This window comes from Equus caballus, chromosome 7 (genome assembly GCF_041296265.1).
Source record: "Equus caballus isolate H_3958 breed thoroughbred chromosome 7, TB-T2T, whole genome shotgun sequence".
NCBI classification, from domain to species: Eukaryota; Metazoa; Chordata; class Mammalia; order Perissodactyla; family Equidae; genus Equus; species Equus caballus.
In genome coordinates, this window is record NC_091690.1 from 94,784,932 (window position 1) to 94,809,803 (window position 24,872).

At 38.3% G+C, this 24,872-nt stretch overlaps 1 long non-coding RNA gene across 1 annotated transcript; it reads left to right on the forward strand.

Moving 5' to 3' along the window:
- Positions 1-1,039: 1,039 nt before the first annotated feature.
- Positions 1,040-24,654, forward strand: LOC138925298 (uncharacterized). The gene is made up of 5 exons (XR_011441233.1): positions 1,040-1,173; positions 13,302-13,390; positions 16,084-16,195; positions 16,484-16,678; positions 23,683-24,654. It is a non-coding gene; the product is annotated as an uncharacterized lncRNA (long non-coding RNA).
- The last annotated feature ends 218 nt before the right edge of the window (positions 24,655-24,872 follow it).

A 24,872-nucleotide genomic window follows, 5' to 3' on the forward strand; every position in this document is an offset into this window, starting at 1 on the left:
GGGACACCTGCCACAGCATGCTTGATGAGTGGTGTGTAGGTCTGCACCCGGTATCCAAATCGGGAACCCCAGGCTGCCCAATTGGAACACGAGAACTTAACCCCTGTGCCACCAGGCCAGCTCAGCAGTTTGTTCATCTTTACATAACCCGTATAGAGAACTGTCCTCTCATTCTCCCATGGCTTGCTGGAAGCATCCTATCCTATCCTATTTATATTTCAGTCTACTCCACAACCTATAGCCTTCATCATCCAAAAGTATAAAATTAGCATTCTTAAAATTCACATTATACTATTACTCAGTATAATATATACACTAACAAAAGCCAATTAATCAAAACATATAGACTAAAATAATTTTTGAACAATGTCCTATATTTAATAATTAGAGCATTTGATGTGCTCTAATTATGATGAAAATCCAATCAGAGCTCTTGATCCTAGAGAACGGCTCTGTGCCGCTCACCAGTCACTCGATATCTGAAGATTAAGAGGCCTTCTCCTCCAAACATGAGTTATCTAAGACAGAACATCCACTTTGAAGAAGTGAACCAGTTGTTTGTGGGGATGGGGGACCGTCTTGAACACATTTCAGATTAGATTACTAATTAAAATTGCCTAAAGTGGGTAATTACTTTTCCGTGTTAGGACAGATAACTTCTTTGTGCCACAGTTTCTTGAACTTTAAAATGGGTACCTGAAAAGAACAAATGAGATAATCTGTGCAGAATTAGAAAAAATATATGCATAATTCCAATGCAAAGAAAAGGCTCATTTAGTACACAGATGACCTTAGGAAGTAATTTAACCTCTCTAAACCTCTTTTACCTGATATGTAAATAGCAATAATAAAAATGATTCTCTTCTTAGGGATGTTGTAAATGCTTAGTGGGTGAGTGGGACATAGAAAGAAGTCAGTACAAATTATCCATTATGATTGTTACTACTATGCTTGCTGAGAGAGTAACCTTTTTATTCTTCAGAATAGGCATGGAATGTACCATGTGACTGAGTACACTTTATTCTCCTGCTTGTTTGAGCAGAGAAGAATCTTTCTGACGAAACCAGTCAAAGATCAGCGACAAATCAGTCACTTGGTTGAAACATATCTTCCAGCTCAAGATTCCAGGCAGCCACCTATAATCTTGGTTTTCTGGGCACTCAAAATTTCTGGGTAAGTGACAGGACCTCTCAAGAGTTTTCTTTCATTTATCACTGTGACATCATCACAATCCCCTCCGGGTGATTCTGTCAGCGAGGTAAAGCAGGTACTCTGCAGGAGCTCAACTGCTGATAGCGAAGAAAATAAAAGAAGAAACAACAGCTCACTTGAAAAAATAAATCATCATCATCGCTTTGTTTGAATGTGCTCTTCTGGTGTGAACGGCTTTAGATTGTTCCCTACGGCATGGATAGTGACCCAAACATCAGCTTATTCTCCAACAGCCTTTTGAAATGTAGGCAGGAACTATTTCATCTAGTGTCCTTTTCTCCCAAATAATTATTGACTTTTACAACTTCCATTTAAAATGAAATAAAAATAAGTTCACACCAATACTATTTTCTCAACTGCAATTTTCAAAAGAATTGGTTATATAAAAGTTATTCCAAAAAAAGTAAATATAATTCTTGAGAAATTACCTTAAATGTAGGTTTTAAAACACAGTCGTAAATTATTACCTGCTTCTTTATCGGCTCATATCTGAATTGCCATTTATGGCTTCAGCAGTTTTTATAAAGCATCACTCAACTATCAAACTTCTACTCTCAGGGAATTTCAGGCTCCTTTGTGTGAAATGATGGCGATTAAAGACCCTCAGTCTGACTTGATACTCAAGCCCACTAGCCCCAAGTTCTCTTCCTAAATTTCTAAATCACTTTTCGAGTAGAATTAAAATGGTTTTAAAATAAAAGTTCCTCTAAATTATAAAGTTTTGTTATGTGCAGAAGGTAGAGAAAAAACAGTCCACACTCCTGCAGACAGACAACTTTGTATTGCTTAGAAAGGAGAATGAAACCGAATAAGATGTTGTATCTTCGGGTCACCATTCTGCTCTTGGTAAATGTTAAAGTCATGAAAATTCATTTGCTATCTTGCATTTCAGCTTTGTTTATTAAAAAAATCAATATTGTATAGTTCACAAGCAAATAACATAATTAATGTAACACCATTATAATCAAATGATAAGAAATGTGTCCAGCACATAGGGGTTATATAATATACAGTTTCCCTTGCAGCTTAGGATCACATTTTATGTGTGAACCACTCATCTGTCCAGTATGTATTAATGACATTATTGTCTACTATGGACCAAACATTCTCTCTAATTTATAAAGTGATGCTCAACAAACTAAGTTCAGATAATGTCTTCGTACTATCAAGAGTCTAAGAGGCAATCTGAAGTTAACATTGAGAATAATTATAAAAGACGAAACTCGATTTTGATAAGGAGAGCTACAGAAGAAATGCCTAGCAGAGTAGGTATACGTATTTTACATTGAAGACATGGGGATAATATGAAGTTGAGGCAAAGAAACCTTAAGCTTTGAAGAGAATCTCTGTCTAGTGTAGGGTGGATGTAAGCCATTTTAGCCGCTTCATGTAGCTGAACCAAGAAACTTTGAAGGGGCTGCTTTACTGTCTGAGACAACTGATTCTGATTACCAGAGAGATATGAGGTTGCCCTCTCCAATGGTGGCAAGGAGGACTGCATTTGGAATCCCTAGGATTCATTAGTTATATCACAGTACATTTATAGTTCTCAGTGAAAAATAATGAAGATAGAGATTAATTCGCTAATAACTGAATGAATGATTGATGTGATTCATTGACTTCAATGATGAAGTTATTTCTTCAAGAAATAGTTCTCAGGGGCCAGCCCTGTGGCAGAGTGGTTCAGTTTGCATGTTCTGCTTCCGTGGCCCAGGGTTTGCCAGTTCAGATCCTGGATGTGGATCTACAACGAGGATATGCAACTGGGGCTTTGGGGAGAAAAAACAAAAGAGGAAGATTGGCAACAGATGTTAGCTCAGGCCCAATCTTCCTCACCAAAAAGCAAAAAACCAAAATAAAATAAGAAGAAATAGTTCTCACAGAAAAATAGTGCAGTGAACCTGCTGAGGTGTTGAAAGAGGTAAGGGTAAAATGAAATGAATGATGGAAAAAAGGAAGCTACACTGATGTAACTCAGCCTAATGTCCTGCTAGAGAAGAATTATAACAGCTCTCCTTTTACTGTTGTTGTTTAATTTATTTATCTTATTTATTTTAATGTTTTTTCTTAAATTTCATATGAAGAGTATCCATGGTACCTCACTTTACAATTGGAATTCCAGCTAAGTGTTTGACTGAATTGGCACCATCCCCTCATGACTGTGATGGGTGATGGGACTTTGTTCTTTCCCTGTTAGATGGTGGGGGAGGGGGAGCAATGGGAGTTTCTTCTTCCAAGGACGTCAATGGATGCTGAATGGCAAAAATGATTGGATGTGCTAGTTATTCTCTGATTACACTGCACGTTTCTTTACCACCCTCTCTAACTTGTTCTAACCTTCACAACTGCATCGTCTGGGCTCTGTCATCCTCTAGATGCAGGCAGCCAACAGAAAGGACTGGCAGGATGTCAGAAGGTGGAGGGAGAGAAAGATTGGAGTAATAATTCCTGTGCCCTGTCCCTGCCGTTCCCCTCTTGCTTTACTATGGTCTGATAGTGGCTGTGTTCTAAGGTCCCAGCTTCTGTAGCATGGCTTATTTTCCATCGTTTCTTTCCTGGCTGCAGTCACCCTGCTCATGTCTCCAGTTTTAGCTCTACATGTGGTAATGGTGTCTTCGTGACGCTTATTGTTGTCCTCTTCACACTAGATTACACATGATGTGAGTGTCTAACTTTGGTCCTCACCTTTGTTTGCAGCTCTGGAAGCAGGCCCTTCATTAAATCCTCTTCACAGGGAACCTGTGAGTGTAGCCTCTGTTGTCTGCTGAGCACTTGACTACCACACCAGTCAGTGAAGTTGCCCCTCAACACATGTCATCTTCCTACTAATGTTTTCTCCGTTAGCCTCTGTCTATCTCCATCCAGACTTACATTTTCTTCACAGGGTAGTTTTAGCCTGTGCTGCTGATAAGTTTCCATAACACGGATTTTATTTAAATAACAATCTCAGTTAAGAAAAGATTCACTGATAATGAGGTGGTTACATATCCTACTCTTGAAAAATGAAAATGAATCCAGGATTGATGGCACCACAGACAACAGAGTGTAGACAGTAGAGTTCATCCTCGTGGACCTTTTCCTTTCTCAGAGAAGTTTTCCTTCTTAAATATCCTTCTTTTGATGTGTTTGCTGAACAGGATTACTGAGTTGCTACAATCACCCTAATGCATTGACTGATGATTCGAAATGGAAGGAATCTTAGTGATCACTTAGTTCATGTCTTCATTTGGCTGACCCAGAAACCAAAGCCAGGAGTGGAGAAGAGACTTGGCCAAGATCCCACAATTTATGACCAGCAAAGTCCAGTGTGGGTCCTTGACTCCCAGTGCAATGAGGGCATCCATTAGAGACAAGATATATGGCTCTTATCTATAAATTACCCTCATAAAAAATGTGTTTTTTGAATTTTAATATACATTCATATATATTTGTATATTAAACTATGTATATGGTAAGTGGTAAAATATATGGATAGATTAATAGAAATAGGTGTGGGGACAATGATATCTATGAAAATAGAGAGCTTCAGATATGAAGATATAGACAGAGGTGTTCCTCTAGAATCAGGAGGTCTATTAGTAAGGGAGGAAGGGATTCATTAAAGTTTAAGCAGCCCTAAAAAGGATTAAGGGCTAGCACTGATGGCTTCATTTATGATAATATTTCTCCAAAGATCAGAGAAACAACCAGTAGTCCTGGCTCTGACAAGGCCAATATGCTCTGTCATTCTTAAAACCTTCCAGTTGATTTCACCAAGAGGGAATAAGACAACTGTGAACGGCCTGAAGGGACAAGAACTCGTTAATTACCTCTCTTCCCCGGTGACATTGAAGACCAAACATCCTGGTCTCAGAGACCTCCCAGAGACCCTGCCGAGGCTCCGCTTGGGATGTATTTTTCAGAGAACAGGAGCCTTGAGCAAACTGCACTCATAGATTGCTTGTAAGCTGCTGGGCAGTAGACAGCCTGAGGGATGAGCTCAGAAATAAAGCATATAGAAAACTGAGGGAAAGCAGGGGAAAATGGCTTGGCAGCGTTTTGGACTTGTTACAGATTGATTCTGACAACCAAGTTGCTAAAAACAAAATGTAAAGTGTACAACTTTATATTTTATACTTTGTCCTATTTACAGGGAAAATAATAAAACCTTGGTATTCAGGGCATCAACTCAGGTACAATTAAACACTAAACAAGGAGTAAAGATAGTACTAAAACACACTTTCGTTTGGCAGCAGCAACTAACTCTGCCTTAGAGCGCGTGCTTTTGGGGCCAGTGGGGCCCTGCACAGGAACAGCACATGTGGGAGCTGCTGGAGAAACTACTGAAGGGACAACTGCCTGAGTGGAAGGCTAGTACTGCTTACACTGCACGCTGACAATGAAGGACTGCCAGTTGTGTAAGGCTCACCCTGCAAAGACCCAGAAGACTCCCCAGGATTTTGGAAATGCCTCACAGACAGAATCGCTATTCTCTGGTGCATGGTTTGGATAAATAATTGAGTTTCCTCTCACCCTGCTTCTTTCTGAACTTCTGCAATCATATAGTAAATAATAGCCTAGTTTTATTGGAATTGCTTCTTTCTTTCTTTTTTTGTTTTTTGAGGAAGATTAGCCCTGAACTATCATCGGCTGCCAATCCCCCTCTTTTTTTTTTTTTTTAAAGATTTTATTTTTTCCTTTTTCTCCCCAAAGCCCCCCGGTACCTAGTTGTATATTTTAGTTGTGGGTCCGTCTAGTTGTGGCATGTGGGATGCCGCCTCAGTGTGGTTTGATGAGCAGTGCCATGTCCGCGCCCAGGATTCGAACCAGCGAAACACTGGGCCGCCTGCAGCGGAGCGCGCGAACTTAACCACTCGGCCACTGGGCCAGCCCCCCCAATCCCCCTCTTTTTGCTGAGGAAGACTGACCCTGAGCTCACATCTGAGCCCATCTTCCTCTACTTTGTACGTGGGATGCCTACCACAGCATGGCTTGCCAAGCGGTGCCATGTCCACACCCAGGATCCAAACAGGCAAACCCTGGGCCGCCAAAGCAGAATGTGCAAACTTAACTGCTGCGCCACTGGCTGGCCCCTTAACCACTGCGCCACCGGGCCGGCCCCACACACTAGTCTTTTGAGGGAATGTGGTAGAGGGCACATTAAAAATAGCAGAAAAGCATTTCTATAACTAGGGGTATTATTATTCTTTTTGATAGCTAAGGCCATGTTGCTGATGGCTGCCTGAACAAATTACTTAACTCCTCTGGGCCTTGGGTTTCTTGCCTATACTTTAAACAGAAGAAATGTTATATGAAAGCCCTGTAGCTCTGAGACTGTGATTATTAAGACAACATAAATTTATCACGCGTGACAAGTAGCTTGCCCTTGTCATTCAATTATATATGCATCTAAATATACCTATATGTATAGTTAAGGTCATACTTCTGATGCTTGCCATTAAGAATTTTTGCTCATAAAAATGTGTAAAGATCCCTTTCAAATTGGAAATAATTTCCTAATTTGATGCTTGTACATTGATATATATCTTTTTGTTTGTTTGTTTTGGTCTAAGTGAGCGCACTGGAAGGCAAGTAGTTCATCCCAACCAAGAATTTACCCTCCTTTATTCTTCCTTAACAGTAAGTTCAGTCTTGTAAAAGACCTCCTTGGCCAATGGTCTCATCCGTCCTCATATACAAAAACCATTAATCTTTAAATGCCACCAAGAAAAAAATTTGGTGAATAGCAAATGCGACTTTTAATAGAAATTACTGACGGTATTGACCCATGGGTGAAATAAAGTAATGGCAGATGTTCTTCTGAGAAGACAAACATGAGTGATTTATTTAACCTTCAAGGCCCACAGTGGATCCCTCCTTGTTCCTCCAATGAAAGGGATAGAGAAGACCATCCCTGGCTGCTATCTTGAAATGAGAAAGCAGTCTGGTGGGCAGAGGACTACATGTCAGACAACATTTTGAGGTCATCGTGGCTAGTGGGAGACACAGACAAACAAGTGGGTCATTACAGTGTAATGCTATATGCCCTCTGAAATATCTCAAACCTATATAAATATACAGAAAATAACGTGACAGATAATTATAAAATTATTTAACAAATGTTAACATTTACCATATTTGTTTAGGAACAGACTAAAAGACATGACAATGACAGCCACTTGCAGTACTTTCATCACCTGGATTTGAGACTTACTGAAAGATAGCTGCAGAATAGGGAAGAGAAAACCCTGCCTTCATGGATGTGAAGTTCATTATGTTTCGAATCTGTCTATATGTCACCTTTTCCACTGTTGTCACTGAGGCAAAGCCACAATTTCATGTTGTTGTTGATAACTTTCTAAATTGTCCCCCCACTCCAGGAATTTAATACAATCTGTCTACTCTCCCAGGACACTCTTCTCCAGCTAACCTATATCTCTCACCTTACCTGAAATTTTGGTTCCTTTGGGAAGATTTCCCTGACCAACGACAGATTCGTGGTCTCCATTTTCTCAAGGCTACCTGTATTTCTTTAAAGCATTTGCCACAGTTATAATGAGCTAGTTGATGACTCGTGTGAGGATTTAATTTCCATATTTCCTCTCACTTGATAGTGCTGTGCAATCAGGATTTTCTTTTTTTTTTTTTTTCGTCTCTTCTGTATCCCACGTGCATAACATAGCAGGTATTTCTTAGTAAGTGTGGGATTCCAGGTGATGAAAGAATCGCAAATGGCTGCCATATTGTCTTTGATTCTGAAATACAATTAACCCTCACTCTTTCCTTCTGAATCCTTCTTTGATACAAATTCTATAGTAACAGTTCCCTTTTATCTGTGAAAGAATAAGAAGGGTGATTTTTTGAGAAGAGCACCTGGCTTAAAACAGACAGACACAGTCCCTGAATGCTTAGTAAAGGCACTAGTTGAAATATTTTCTTCTATGAATGCATAGAAAATATTTATAGAGATTATGGGTGAATGTCTTCCTTAGAGGTGGAAGATAAGACATGAGCTTGTGAGTAAATGAAGAATAAACACTTTATATTTCAAATTCCTCGGGGATGAATTTGTCAGGTAAAATGATCATACTCTGAACACTCCTGTTAACATTCTATTTCTCTTACCACAGAGCTGTGTTTTTTGCATTTGTGCTGCTATATATAGTTTTAGAATCTATGGGTTTATACTAATCTTTCAGGTCATCATTTACCCAAGGGAAAAGGGAAATGCTGAATAAATTTACATAAGGGCAATTAATTCCTGGTAGAAATGAACATCTGCTTGTTCTCAAAGATCCTTCTGGCATTAAACAAGTGACAAAGTCTGACATAAACTGCTCAAGACAAAGGAGCTAATTTACCTGACTTCAGCTCCCATTTCTCTGCCAGAAAGGATGGACATATTAAGTTTGACGTGTCACTTATGTCACTTGTAGGAGGATCTCAGTGGATCGGTAGGAACAGCTATGTTGCTTAATTCAGTTAAAAAAAGGGAAAACGTCTTGGTCAACTGGCCATGAATTGCTTCGTGCTGCATATATTGACTCTAATCCTTTTTTTTTTTTCTTTTTTTTAAAGATTTTATTTTTTCCTTTTTCTCCCCAAAGCCCCCCGGTACATAGTTGTGTATTCTTCGTTGTGGCATGTGGGACGCTGCCTCAGCGTGGTCTGATGAGCAGTGCCATGCCCGCGCCCAGGATTCGAACTAGCGAAACTCTGGGCCGCCTGCAGCGGAGCGCGCGAACTTAACCACTCGGCCACGGGGCCAGCCCCAACTCTAATCCTTTTTTTGTCTCTTTTCTCCATCTTTCTTTCACTCTCTCTCTCTCAGTGAATTTTTGTTTCACCTCTCAGTCAGTTTTCATTTTTTCCTGCAAAAAGTATAATTCCCTCCACTCAGTTGGCAGGCTGAAAAACTAAACAGCTAGAACTATTAAAATTGTTTCTAAAATAGAGTAAATCGGTTTTCAGTAACAATTTTTGTGAACTCTTCAATTAGTCAAGGAAGTGGTTTTTAGTGTATCGACTTCATGACGTCTATTAATTGGTCAGAAGACAATTTCACTACTTTCTGTAACTTATTTATATTTTAGATGACAGAATTAATTGGAAAACTGATTTTTTCTACATACATAAGAAATTGTGTATATAATACACATATATATTATATTTTCTTGGTAAATAGACATTATTATATCACACACACAGTCATACACATTGCAAAATGGAGCCCATCTTTGAACAAATTAGTTCACTGTTTATTTTGATACTTTTATTCTGACTCTAATTATTTACCTAATAGCTATTAGTTCATGATAAGTTTCTTCAAACAGAGGAGTCATTTAATACAATAATTAAATAATCAAATGGATTATCAGGACTTAATTTCTTCACTTCCACCGTAAAAATGCATTTTGCAGAATGATAGCTTGTTGCACATGAAATACTTTTCATTTAGGGTTTTTTATAATTGGCCATATTTTAGGCTTTATATTAGCAGTAGCTGTAGGGATGACAAAACAAATAAATTCTTTGTTTTCTGGAGTTACCCAGGAAGTGATTGGAAGTGAGGAAAGACTAACAGAGGAGTATCTTCTTAGTTGGATATACACGGACAAGTGAGGATATGTATTTTGACACTTGTCTCCTCATAAGATGAACACTCCTAACAATGGGGACTCCATGGACCAAGACATTCAAGTAAGAAGCACAGGGTACTCATTTGAATGCAACAAAAATATGAATTCATGTTGAGACCCTTATTAATTCCATTTACATAGCTATTTTAGTGGAAAGGATTTGAAAGAAAGAATAGTGATTATTATTTATTAAAAGCTATATTTTAGCTTTTGTATATGTATCATAATTAGTAAAGTAGATGGCTTTATCCTCACTTTGCAAATAAGAAAAAATAATTTTAAAGATTGTTATTAAGGATCTTAAAGTATTAAAAAAAGAGTTTACACCTGTATGGCAATCAAACCTATACTGTCTCATAGTATTTATCTGTTAACAAATGAGGTCAGTCATGGCTGCTACAGAGTAGAATTTCAGAAACCCTTCTAACCCATCTGTCTCTCTCCTTACACTCAAATTCTGTTTTACAACATGTGTCAAAGATAGGAAACCTTTTTTTCCGTAAAGAGCCCAATAGTGAATAATGTTGGCTTTGCAGGCCATGCATCCTCTCTCATAACTACTCACCTGCCATTGTGGCACAAAAGCAGCCATAGAAGTTGTATGGAATGGAACCCAGAAGGGATCAGCAGCTATGAGAGGAGAGGGGGATACACAAACAGAGAGTGAGAGAACAAGCTATCCCCAGTGTCTGTCACTCAGGACCAGGACATACCTCCTTTGGGGCTGTTCCAATCTAAGACACATGTATAGAATGAAAAGAGACAATGCAATAAGAATTCATAGTCAATTCTAACAACATTGTGACATTTTTAAATTGTTTTTAAAATAATGTATGTTTATATCTCAGGCAATTTGACAGTCCCTTGTTTTTCATTCCCCCACTGTAGAGTCAGTAATGTTGGTAAAACTGAGAATATGGAAAATTATTATACTCTCCTGGCATAGTTAGTCCATATGTTGATATGTCTGAAAAGAGTCCAAATTCTAAGAGTTAAATGGCTCAATGGAGGGTTTGTTTTAAAGGAAGACACTTTTTTGTTTTTGAGGAAGATTAGTTCTGAGCTAACATCTGCCACCAATCCTCCTCTTTTTGCTGAGGAAGATTGGCCCTGAGCTAACATCCATGCCCATCTTCCTCTACTTTATACATGGGATACCTGCCACAGCATGGCTAGACAAGTGGTGCCTAGGTCTGCACCCAGGATAAAAACCAGTGAATCCCAGGTCCCCGAAGTGGAATGTGAGAACTTCGCTGCACCACCAGGCTGGCCCTGGGAGACATTTTTTAATGTGTACTTATCAACCCTAAACTTTCATTATATCTTTGATAATGCCACCATCTTAAAAAAAAAAAAAAACTACTTATTGCTTAGCCCTTGCTTCTCTTCACATGATAAAGCCCGTGCAATCATAACAAAACAAGAGTCCTACCTGCTAAGAAGCAGGCATTTGAACATTTTCTTCTTCCTGTCATTACACTCAGTGAGTGGCCATAGGACTTTCATCTCCTGTGTGTCTTTGCAGGATCCCTTCCAATTAACAATGATGGGATCATAGAATTCTTTATAAGACTGTAAGTCTTAGGAATTTCAAGAAGGAGACAGGAAATAGAACTCAAAATTGTTTCTGAAAACAATGAAAGAAAGACAAATTCTGTCGAAAGGACTGAAAGGGCATATAAAAGCTGACTGCATTTTAACCTGGCTATGAGAGCCTTGAGTGGAAGAACGTGGGCTTCAATTGAAGAATGTTGAGAAACAAGTACAATTTCCAAGTATCTGGAATACTTGGTTCCTATGCAATCAGAATTGAATGAGATTAAATGAATCTAGGAATCAAATTATCTACTATTTCATTGCAATCTCCATTCAGTTCTCAACTAGAATTTCTATTGAGTTTTACAAGTAAATCTCATACTCATCTGCTTGAAATAGCCATAAAAATTGCAGTGTGTGTAGATAGATAAATAGATAGATAGAATAGAAAGATATGATCTTGAACTAAATAATATTTTAATGCAAACTTAAAGTGCTTAAAATACTGTGATATTGATATACTAACAACAAACAAATGAAATCAAATACAGATATAAATGCACATATAATAGCAGGAGATGGGAGAGGTGTAAAGATACTATCTTGAGCAAAATGAATTTATTACATGTTGATGAAGATTTATCTTTCTTTGATATAACATTTTAAAAGAAAGGGATATATAACCTCTTAAAATAAAATTAACTTTTAAATTTGCTTTTATTTTCTCTTTCCGATAGGCATAACATGAGAAATGGTTCAAAATACAGGTGGTGTCACCTTTGAACAATTTCTGCAGAAATGTCCTAATTTCAGATTTTTTCCTTTCTTTCTATCCTTCTTTCCTTTTTCCTTTCTTCCTTCCTTCTCTTTCTTTCTTCCTTCCTCTCTCCCTCCCTTCCTTCCTTCCTTTCTCTTTCTTTCCTTCTTTCTTTTCTTCTTTCTTTCTTTCTCTTTCCACTCCTCTATGAGCATCTGCTTCCAGCTTCCTCCCATCTCTATAGTCTGTCCCCATATTCTTCCTGAAATCATCTTCCCAAGGAACCCTCCCTGCTTTCACATCCTGTCCCCAAACACAATGCTGCCACATAAGCATTGCATACCTCTTCAGCAAACTATATATATATATATATATATATATATATATATATATATATATATATATAGTTTTGTATATGTCTCAATGTCCCCAAATCAGTTAGACCTCCCATCCATCTTGGTTGGGTTCTGTGGAAATTTTATTTTCCCGACTGCTCAAACCTTAAATTTATTCAACTACAAAACCCACTTTTGACAGATTCTTTTGGGTCTCTGAGACATGGACTTGTACCAAGATTATTCCCCTAAAGTGTTTGGTGACAGTCTCCTTTTAAAGCAGACAGGAAGAGAGATGAGATAACAAGAAAGTATTTACTTATAGGAATTGAGTTTTTAATGATTGACATCTAAATGCAAAGGAAATATGGTTTCATTTTCTCCCAATATGATAAATCAAATCTGTCAACCTAAATTCTCCTAAGCCCACTGCCCCTTTTATGATCCTAAAATAAGAGAATAGTTTCCATTAATCAGAGAACAAAGCTTGAAGCCTAGCTCCTTGCACCAGTTTATCATGATTTTTTGTATAATCGGAAACAAACATTCAATTATGTCCTCCTTCCACCTGCTAATAATCAGTAGACACATTGGACACAAATGCCAGGCAATAGAACATTTCTTGGCATTTTTATTATTTTGCTTACAGCTTTCTCTAACTGATAGGTGCAGATTCTTTCTTTGAATTTTAGGGGAGTTCTTAACCTGGATCTTAGCATTGGGGGCTGAAAATTGATTATACTACTAATAATTTTTTTTACTCTAATTGGAAGCACCAAGCCTGCAAATTGGAGAATAAGGAGGAAAGGAGAATAATTGGTTGCTTTGTCTGTTTTATGACAGGTTTTGAAAGCTATGTGAAAATCTTCCCATTTTCCTTTGATATTCCGGGGACAATGCCTGAACAAGCAGCTGGAATGGATTATGTGGAGGTAAGACCATCACTACCTTCTTTGAAGGGAATTTTCTCCGTGTAGTAGAAACTGTATTGCATCTTAGAGACAGGATTTAATTATGGTCAAATTACATAGGGTTTATATTCCATGTGTTAACAAAGATAAAGTGCTTAAACATTTCCGTCCAGAAAATTTCTACGATTTAGTCCCCACACTTCTGCTCTATAGCCGATGACTGGGGCTTCCATAGTTCTCCCTTTATCGGTAGACCACAGAAGAAACAAAATAACTACAAAAGGCTCTGCAACTTGAATAATATTTCAGCTTCTTACCTGCCATATGTAATTGGCCAAAATTCTTTTGACATTTAAGCAGGAGCCAACTATAAACATCTCAATAAAAAGTTTCACTTCAAACATACTGAATAAGGCCAAGAGCAGTAACACGGAATGAAATGATACTACTAAAGGAACGAAGAATAGCGTCTAATCACCATGTGCCGTCAAAAACCTCAAAGTAAGAAATATAAATAATACAGGGCGTGGAGAAATGCCCGCTGAGTCCCAGATGCCCTCCTCTTTGGGCAAGGTAGTCTCACTTTCTCTGACTGACTCTTTCTTGTAAAATTTCCCCTATTTATTTTGCCAAAGTAGAAAGAATGATTGATAGAAATTCCCTAACCAACAAAACGAGCGTGTTCCTGGTGTGTCCAACAGGAGTTAATAAAGTATGAGGGGTAAAAGGAAGTTTAGATCACAGTTCATTTTGCTATTCCGTGCATGTGTCTTTCCACAATGTAGCTGCTTAAAGCGTGCTGTGAGGCTCAGCAGTCTGCGCCACCTGGCGCTCGTTAGAGGTGCAGACTCACGCCCCTCTTGGATCCACTGATGCTCACACCGCCCCTTTAGCCAGACCCCAGGTTCTCGGCACGTGCGCTCAATTTTGAGAAGCCCTGCTGCTCTACACGATCACCTCCAGATCCTCACTCAGACCTGCCTTTTACTGCAGACACCTGCAGTGACGAGCAGATCCCTCTCTGGGGTAGCTTTGCCAGTGCGGAACAGCTCCCAGAGTAAGAAAGTTGTTTCTTACGTAAATTAAGGCAAAGATCTGCTTCTCTGTTACTTCCACCTAATCAGTCAGAAACCTTCCCTTTAAAGTCACCAGGAAAACGTTCAGTCCCTCTTTTTCTTTCCTGAAAGTCTTTTAGATCGTTGCAAATACAACTGGATCTATCCCTTTACTCTTCTCTGTCCAGTTTCCGTAGCCGTCCCTCAGACATCATATTTAATCTCCCTGAACATAATGGATCCAGCATTCAAAAATCCACCGCATTTATTCCCATCACAGTGTGACTTCCAGAATAGAATAGAATATTCTCAGTGTAGTGTAACCAATGGGGAAGGACCGTCTGCTCACTCCCTTTACATATTCTACCTCTATTAATACAGCCTAACAACTGCATTATCGGTATGGAAGAGAGGAGGGAGAGAGCATCGTCTCATAAACTCATACTGCATTTATAGATATTCACAACCCTGCTTATTTTCTACTTAATGAAAGGCTATGTCTCCCTCTACATAACTCATGTCAAATTGATTCTTTGCACCCAAAGGTGGAATATGAAGAAGCTGGAGATTCAAAGACTTTCATATTTATCTGCCTGCTCACTTGAAGTACCTACTGTTAGCTGTATTCTTTTTCTTCATCTCCTCAAAATTATCAGACTCGGTACATCAACTGATTCAATTGACATGATTTACATAATAATCTTGGTGTGTTGTAAACTTACTATTTCTTCCAGAATAATATTTTTTGAAGATAATGTATTATGCCATCATCCCTCATACCTAGGAGATTAAGATTTTGATGTATTATCCTATGCAACAGCTCTTAAAATGTAGAAATTGAAATACTCCACTTTGGGGATTTATGGCTTAAAATGTATTTTTCCTACTGGCTGATATTTAAACTCCTTTAGTAAATAAACATGACTGGAAAATATGTGCTTTCATTTCCAAACGACTATCTGCTTTTCATAAAGAAGAACTTTTAATCTGAAGAACTGGTATGGTCAGCCGAATGGCCTCCCAAAGCTGCTCATGGCCCAGTCCTTGTAACATGTCAATAGGTTTAGTTTCCTGGCGAAAGAGACTTTGAAGATGCTATTAAGGTTACTCATGATAAAAAGGCAGATTATTCTGGATTATCTGGGTGGGTCCAATATAATCACATGAGGCCTTAAGAACAGAGATTTTTCTCTTGCTGGAGGAAGAAGAGACGAGGCAGAAGGAGAAGTCAAGAGATTCAAAGTGAGAGAAGGACTCAGGGCACCTTTGCTGGCTTGAAAATGAAGGAAATGATGAAGAAAGCAGGGCAGGTGGCCAAGGACTCTCTGTGACAACAGCCAGAAAGGAAACAGGGATCTTTGCATGGAACTGAATTCTACCCACAACCTAAAAAGAACTCTGCCCTGCTGACAGCTTGCTTTCAGCCTCGTAAAACCTATCTTAGGACAAAGACCCTCGCTGGGCCGTGCTGTCCCTGGACTTCTGACCTGCAGAAGTGTGAGATAACAAATGGGTATTGTTTTAAACCATTAACTTTTTGATTCTTTGTTACAGTAGCAATAATCAATCCATCTGGGTTCAGGGTTTCAGGGGCTGTGTGCTCTCATTCCTAAGACAAAGGCAGACGTCACTAATTTACCACACACGCTTCTTCATCAGCTCAGACCCAGCCTTAAAATCCTTTATAACAAGAATCCCTGGAAGCCACTAGAAAGTTTTCCACTTCAGATGCCACTTCAGATGAAGCTATCCAGGCTTTGGATGGTATTCAGTAAGTACCTCTGGTATAGAGTGGTTTCTCTATAATTATTTTTCTAATTATCTTCTTCAACTTTATTTCCATAGTAAGAAATAACAGAGAGAGAGGGAAGAAGAGGAGGAGGGGGAGGGGGAGACAGAGAGAGAATTTGACAATATGTGAGTGGAGGACTAGCTCTGTCTTACTAGCTGTGTGACTGTAAATGAATCCTAAACCTTTCTGGCCTTTAATTTTCTCAACTATAAAATGAGGGGTAAGATCTCAGTGTTTGAAGATATGAATTTTTTTCTTTCTTCCAAGGAAAGCTTATGTGGGAATCTGCTCTGTGAAGAGGGAAATGCTCATCTTCACAGGCTGGAGGTGGGGGAAAACTCTGGCCTCTGTTGCTAGACTCTCCTCCACGAGCTCTGACTCCATCGCCAACAGAGGACACCAAAGCATTTGCCTGGATCCTAGACTCTGAAGAATGCTGTTTGCAAGCCACCCGACAACAAAGTATTTCACACATCTTTCATCTCTAATGTTCTATGTTTCTAAAAAGTAGACATATAGGGAAAAATGATGAAAGTAAAACCTCTCCAAATCACTGAACCTCATACTTCATTTTCCATCAGACATGACGCTGCCTAGTTGTCTGAACACAGAGCTGTGCATATATGCACATATTCCATATGTGTCATTGATTTTAAGAACCAATGGCTATGTTCTCTCCTTTCTGGAGATGTGTCGTCTCACTCGTCTAGTGGGGTTTGTCTAATGGCAATGCCAGATGTCAGTGATTCATTTCTTTTTTGATTCATTCTTATCCAATAATTCATTACTTATTCATATAAAATATGAGAAAAGGGTTTATCTGGTTCCAAATCTGTACTTTAATATTAAATGCAAAGTTTTTCTTTAAAATCCAGATATAAATATAAACTATCAATGTAAAATATTAATATTAGGACTACACTGTGAGAAATTGAAGGTAATGCTACTACATTAAGTTGTACTGTAAGAGACAAAACAACTTGGTTGTGTTATATATTCAAGATTAAATCCTGCATTGATACCAAGTATGCCTTCATTCAGTATAGCAACTTCATCTTTTGACATATAACTTACTGGAATTCAAAATTTTCAAAAATGTAGTGTACTCTCGGAAGATTCACCCTGAGCTAACATCCATTGCCAATCTTCCTCTTTTTGTATGTGAGCCACTGCCACAGCATGGCTGCTCACAGTTGAGTGGTGTAGGTCTGCTCCCAGGAAACACACCTGGGCTACCGAAGCAGAGCATGCCAAACTTGACCACTAGGCCACCGGGGCTGACCCCAGTATACTCTCTTTAAAGCAAACTCCTCAACTGACACACCAGATTAATTGGTGAACTAACTCTTTCTCTACTCTAAACTGCAGTGACCAAGGTCCACAACACACTGAACTTTGAAGGTTATCAGGCCGCTTCTTAGCTTATGGGGCCTGTCTACACCCAGCCATTGAATGACTTCTTCACAAATACAGTTATATACTTTGTGCTTGTTATGGTTATTGCACAATTAAATTAAGTTAATATACAGGTAAATATAATTAAATAAATAAAGTTGATTTTCTATGAATGTATGGAAGCATCAGTAAAAGCTACTCACTAAAATAATTGATTTTTCGTCTAGAAGTTTGAGGGTAATTATAACAATCTAGACATATTTTGCATTCAGATTGTTTTTCTAGTGTCTTTAAATCTTGCTTCAGTGAAAAGGTATCAGAAAGCATTACGGCTGTGGTTGTGTAAGAAAGACAACAAAGAGCTGTGATGTGCATGCCAGCTGAATGCTCGACTATATGGTTTGAGTGAAAAGGAGGCAGGCATTGTATATATACATATACACAAGCGTATGACTTTTAATGGTTCTCTCCCTTAACTGACATGTTCCTCTGGACTGAGTCACTTTTGATTCTGATCCCGTTGGTTCAAAAGCTTCCAGTAGCACATTAAATGGAAAGCTTCATTAGACCGCTGAAATCCATCACTGCAGATCACACTGCCTATCAGAAGCAGGAAGAACATAAGGCAACAACCGGAGGGAGTGACTGGGAAGGGAGAGATAATCTCTTGAGAGCCCAGTCTCATGCGTTAGCGTATTCGAACTCTCTACTAAATTAGAAAATAATTAAAATGTGTCATTTTCATAGTGATTTTAATCTTACTACCTGATAACGTGAACAGACCATTTGTGTTTTTCAGCCCATCTCTTGGTTTAGGAAGCATTTTATTTGCAAAGAATTGAGAGCTACCAAATTACATCCTCAAAACAAAAGAAGGCAGCAATTGTATTAACTAAATCTATGCGGAATAGAAATACATAAAAGCAGTAACTGGAAAAGTTTTAAATACAGTTCATTCTTTTCTTGTATCTCTCACTAAAGAAGTTCCGGTGAGATAATTTAATTATTCGGAAAAACAAATTTATTTTAAATAACCTATTAAAACCATGTTTATAGTGTCATGAGTTGTGAAAATACTGAAACAGCATTTTAGCATCCTTTGATGTTTGGATACCCCATGAATTACTTTTTTCTTTCTGGCCATTATTAGAATTGCAGCATCAGGATAAAATATTTCAGGATTTCTGGATAAAAGTCCACCATTTCCCGTCTGGGTCTTAAATTATCATGCTACTCTACCAAATGCAAATAATTTAAAGTAGTTTTCCACATCTTATCTCAGAAAAAATTGATGTGATATCTCTCTTCATGGAAACTATCATATTCGCAATATATAAGGGAGGTAATATATTTAAATACATTGTGCCTAGCAGACACCCTGGTTAGTGACACTTGTTTCAAACATACTAGCCATTATTTGTTCTCCCCACCATCCCTCCCACACAGTGGAATGATTCAGGTTTCAGTGATTCTGTCCAACCTGAGTGGTTATAAAAATAAGTTTTACCTGTATAAACATGTGTTGGTGTGTGTGTGTTGGGGTGTGTGTGTGTGTGTGTGTTACTGATGACTGGTGAAGCACTGATTTGATTGTATCTCTGTTGCTTTTTGCCATCCTGGCAGTTGGATATGGGGTCCTTGATTTTGAAACCATTATAGATTTTCAAAATGGTCTGTGCATTTAACAAACGGGGTCATTAACATTTAGTGCAAAACTAATTGCTCTTTGATGGTTTTGTGCTGCGAATTTCTTTTATACTAAATTCCCAATGATATGTCATTAGAGCAACGTGGTGTCTGACGGCCCTCATTTCAGAGCTTGTTATTTGGTTCAAGTGTTTAAATTCTTCATAAGGGTGGAAACTCCTCAGCAATCTTTTAATGATTTCTTAGATTTGAAGATCACGTTGAGTTTTTTAAAGGAACTCATAAAAATGATCTCCCAATCTTCTTGGAAAGAGATTGTTCTTGCAATCTCTTGATACATATGTATAAACACGAGGCCAAAATCTAAGGACTATATGTAGTTATAGAAACTCTTTCAGTAAAATTTGAAAAAGTCTTCCTTCAGTTAAAAGAGGCTATTCTTGGTGATAATGTAGAATTTGTAACAATTGCATTGTCTCTCCCCTACTGGGACCAAAGAGCTAAGGAGAAGTTTGATACATTTAATGTTTCAAAGAAATTTCCCTGGAGGGTCGGATTGATCTGCATATGTCTCTAGACCTTGGTCACTGTGAGTTTGTCCCAGGCCTGAGACCCACATCCGCTCTTCAGGAGCTGCAGAATCTAGCTTCCGAACTCTGAGGGACGTGGGCATCCTCTAGAGTGCAGAGAATGCAACACAGTCATGTCTTTTGGAAGAGAGAAGCTCTGTTTGCCACCACTGTGCATCAAGTTTGCCTTGAAATTTAACCCTTTAGTGATCACATTTGGATTATCTGTTTTTACCTGTCCCACTCAGGTCCTAAGACAGAACTGAGCAGGTGGTTGTCCTTGGCAATATGAATCAACTTGCTGTATATGGAACTGCCTCTGAAGCAATTTGACAGTTTTACGTGAATAAAAATTTCATCTTGTCTTGGTGCTGCATCCACACATTGCATCAGGGCAGCCTGAAGAAAAGCTCCCTTTGTTCCATCGGCAGCAAAAGATGGTGGCGAGACTATGGCTGTGGAACTAGGTGAATTCGATTCTTGACATCTACCAGTCACACACAGCGCAGCCTCCAGAAGGTCACCTTAACTTTCCTGAACCACGTTATCCTCATTATTGAAGTGGACATGATCAGTCTATATAATAGTAGTAATACTAGTCATAATAGTACTTACGGAGTACTTACAAGCATGCCAGGTACTATTCTAAGCACATTTAAACTCACAACAAACTGGTGCAGTAGATACTACTATCTCAACTTTGAAGTGAGTAAACTGAGGCACAGAGAAAGTAAATAAAATGCCTGAGATCACAGAGATTTATTTTTTCCATTTTACCGTATTTTTACCCTTTAGCAATGGAAAGCTGGGATTTGAACATGGCAATCTGGCATTGCTTCTGTGTTCTTTATCACTGTGTCGTGCAAAATGCCTAGCACAGAGCATGTGATCAATAAATCCTAGATTTTTTCTCTTATCTCCCCTTTGATCGCATACCAGGGAACATATTTAGTTTTAGGATGCTTATGAGTTCTTGTCCCTGTATTGTCATAAGCCATGGAAACGTCCAGCCTGCTGAATGTGGTGTTGATTAACTTTCTGGCTCTGATGCATCTGCCCATGTCTATCCTCAGATTCTTAGTTCATCTGCTGCATTAGAAATCATGGCTGCTTTTCTTTCTTTACTTTTTAAGATTCTTTTTGGTTTCGAACACTTTGCCATCTTGGTTTCCATGTCACCTCTCCCTCCTGGTTTTCTTTCTGCGTGTCTGGCTAGAAAAGGGGGGATCCAGGCATCTGGGTATCATGTCATTCCCTTTGTCGCAGCCTCTCCTCTTCACTTCCCATGTCTGGTTTACACTTAATGTTTGTTCTCTCCGAACTTGAGTTCATAGGGAATTCATTATCACTTATTTCATTAGCGGGAATTCGTAGCTTCAGCTTTCATTGCTGAAGGATCCATTCCTTTAGTTTCCTTGCTGGAGTCTGAACACAGACAATCTTTTATCATGGTGCATGCTGCTCCATGATCTGCCTCCAGCCTCTTTCTCTGATCTAATCTCTAGTTATGTGGAGAGCTCCCATGCTCATCCACTGTGTTACCGAAAGTGTCAGACTTTATCCAACCTCAGGTCCTTTGGGTTCTGTTCCCTCTGCCAGGAACACTTTTCTATTGTACATGGTTTACCTGCCACACTCATATCCTTCAGGTCTCCAAAGACATTTTTTATCACTGTGCTATATTTCATTTATATTCCTTGTAGTAAAAAATGCATAGATCTTTATTTGCTCCCCTGTTCATTCTCTCTCTCTCCAAACTAGAATTCGAGAATCATAACTGCAAAACCAAGGTTGCTTTGTTCATGGTGGTAGTCCTGAAACTTGCCGCAGTGTCTGCAATGTAGTAGGACTGCACTAAATGTTTATTAAATGGATTGAATAAATGAGAGGAAATAAAGTCCTGCCCTCATACTTACCATTATTTATATCATCTTAAAACTGTATTTATTGCCCTCTCAGTAACAGAATAAGACAAACACATCTCCAATTACCCAGACAAATATTCTAGTAAGGACAAAAGTGTTCTTTGTGTCTTGGGCTCTTTCTATTTAGCAAATGACAACACGGCCTGTGCTATCTTTTAGGTAAAGGGAATGTGTCACTTCCTGCAGGAGTAAATAGGGAATTCCCTGAAATCACAAGCAAATAATGTAGGAGTCTCTGTGAGTATCTTCTCCAGCAAAAAAATCATAATATTCACAAGACTGGCAAAGATTTGACTATGAGCCTTAAAGAAGTTTTAATCACTCTCCCCTCATATAGTGAAAGTATGGTTATTTTATCATGATTTTCGATATGTAACTACCTCTAGAATTGACGGGATGATAGCATAAATAGTTGAAGTTTAATTTCCTAGATTTTCAAATCAATTCATGATAGTTTTATTAGTGTCTGCTTTGTACAAGTGTGGAGTATGGGATGAAATAGTCATGGAGGGGAGTTGAATTTATGATTGAAGGATGACTAATCCACCTTTGGCAGAGGCAGTAGAGTCATTTCTAATATAAAAAAAGGATTTTTTATAATCTGTGCACAGTGTAGCACAGTATAGATTATTTTTCATAAATAGAGAAAATGCTTCATTATATAGAGTGGACAAGCAACATCTGCCCCTTATCAAATTAAGCTTCATCTTTCCATGTGCTTGGAGTGTCAGAGGCTGGTCTCTTACTGTTATTAAAAAGATACAGCTATAATGTAAGTTTTATTCATTATATTTACGAGGATACTCTAAAATGTCCCAGCACCTGACAGTAACTTTAACAGCCTGTGGCCTCCTGAACTCGATAACTTGCTCTGATTTTCCCAGCGGATTTTGTGGCTGATTTTAAAAGGAAGTCTCAATCAAGACACCATGCAAATAGATGCAATGTTCCCATTGTAGCACCATTTTCAAGGTTAGAGACTCTCCTCCACCCACTCCTGAATCTGTGATGGGCAGATTGATACAGAAGATAAATAAAATACCACACAGTTTAAAATTTGAATACAAATAAGCCCTATGAGAAAGAAGGGGATAAGGACCAATTTTATTCAGAGCTAAGGGATCCAAGGAAGCCATATTTAGGAAGTACATTTAAATCAGTCTATATTTGATATAAATGCATCAATCCATCAATAAAACTCCAACAGCTAAAACTTGTAGAAAAAATTTAAGCCTCCAGTCATAATAGGGTATCTGGCACCAGTTTTATCTCCCTCCTCTAAATAACAAGAAAACTGGGAAATAAATCTGTGATTCTTTTCCTCAAACACTGAAAAACATGGATTGCAGGGCTCTGGTCTCTAAGAGAAGGAAAAAAGAGTGAAATGAACCCTTCTAATCAATGCCGGCTTTCTGCCTAAAGGCGCTTTCTGAGCCGCAGCACAGCAAGGGGATCCAAGCAGAGCACAGTGACTGCATTGAGTTGACGGGAGAATCTGGAGTAGATGGAGGCTGAAGCTGCCAAACGTGTAGAGCACATGGCGTATTTCCCGGAGGATGGAGCTACTCAGAGAAAGGGCTCTGTCAATCCTCACAACTCCTCCCCCTTCGAATCTGTTAGTGACTACTGTGCACAGGAGGTCAAAGTGCGTTTCCCAGAAAATAAACAGTAGATGGGTCAACTAATTTTGACAAAGTCATTGGCACAAGTAGGCATTACAGTCTTGTGATGGAAAAAAAAAAGACAAAAATAAAATAAAATTTGGGCAAGAGACACAGAAATATTTTTATATATGCACATATATATATATGTACACAAATATATGTGCATTTTTAGCATTTCTATATCACTCAATTCCATTTGCCATAATTAGACTTCTTTTGACTTGTTGAATATTCTCAATCCAATGTTTGCTTGTTTTTTATCATAGGTGAAATGTTACCTCCTACCTATGGAGACAGCTGTACATCTCTGAGGGACCATCTCTCTGACTTCTCAAGAGTTGGTGTGTGATTATCAGACACTTTGGACAATTTTGTGATTGCCCTTTATGTTGTCTTTATAAGCCTGTTGATTTGTAGTGTCTGACATTTAAAATCAGATGAGTGAACTTACTGCGAAGCAAAGCAAGCACAGTCTTCTGAGAGACAAAGAATTGGCTGCCTGACCTCGGAGGTCATTCCCATCTTGAATGCGTGTGGACCGGTGATTTTTCCTTGAGATTAAATCAACTCTGATGATATAGCTACTAAAAATCTCATGTGGTTAGAACTTATTTGCCAGAAGTTTAAGTATGCATTTCAAAATCTCTACACTTTTATCACTTTCCCTGCAGACACACATGAATTGATTAGAAGAGAAATGAACCAAGACTGATCTCCTTGACTATTTATTTCAAAAGTAAGGAAGATAAAAAACAATGTCAAACTCAAGAAAATAAGATATGTATCTTATATCTATATATATGTATCTTATCTTATATACTTAAATATCTATATCTCTATATATCTTACTTTATGTATCTACGTATATATCTTATGTTTTTTTTGAGTTCGATATTGTTTTTTATCTTCCTTAGTTTTAAAATAAATAGTCAGGGAGATCAAACTTGGTTCATTTCTCTTCTAACCAATTCATATGTGTTCACGTGCTTCTCTTTCATAAATAGAATACTAGAGGCAGCTTACAATTCAATTACATATTGTAATTAAATTGTTTTAAGCATAAGATTAGGAGCCTGGAAAATATAAGTTGGATGAAAAATGCTGTATAGAAGCATAAATGAAGCGTGATGACAAGAATATTAATAGTTGTTGAAGCTGGGTGATGGGTACATGGAGATTCTGAAATACAGCTTGTACATTGAATAAGTTTGGAATTTCCAGAATAAAGTGATTTTCAAAACATGGGCTTTAGAATTGGAATAATCTGGAGTCAAGTCCCATGTCTGTCAATGACTAGCTCTATGATCTTGGACAAGTCTCAATCTTTCTCAGGCTCAATTTCTTCATCTATAAAACGAAGATAGTATTCCATTATAAAAGGTTTCTATAAGAATAAAATAGAGGGGCCGGCTCCGTGGCCAAGTGATTAAGTTTGTGCACTCCACTGCGGCGGCCC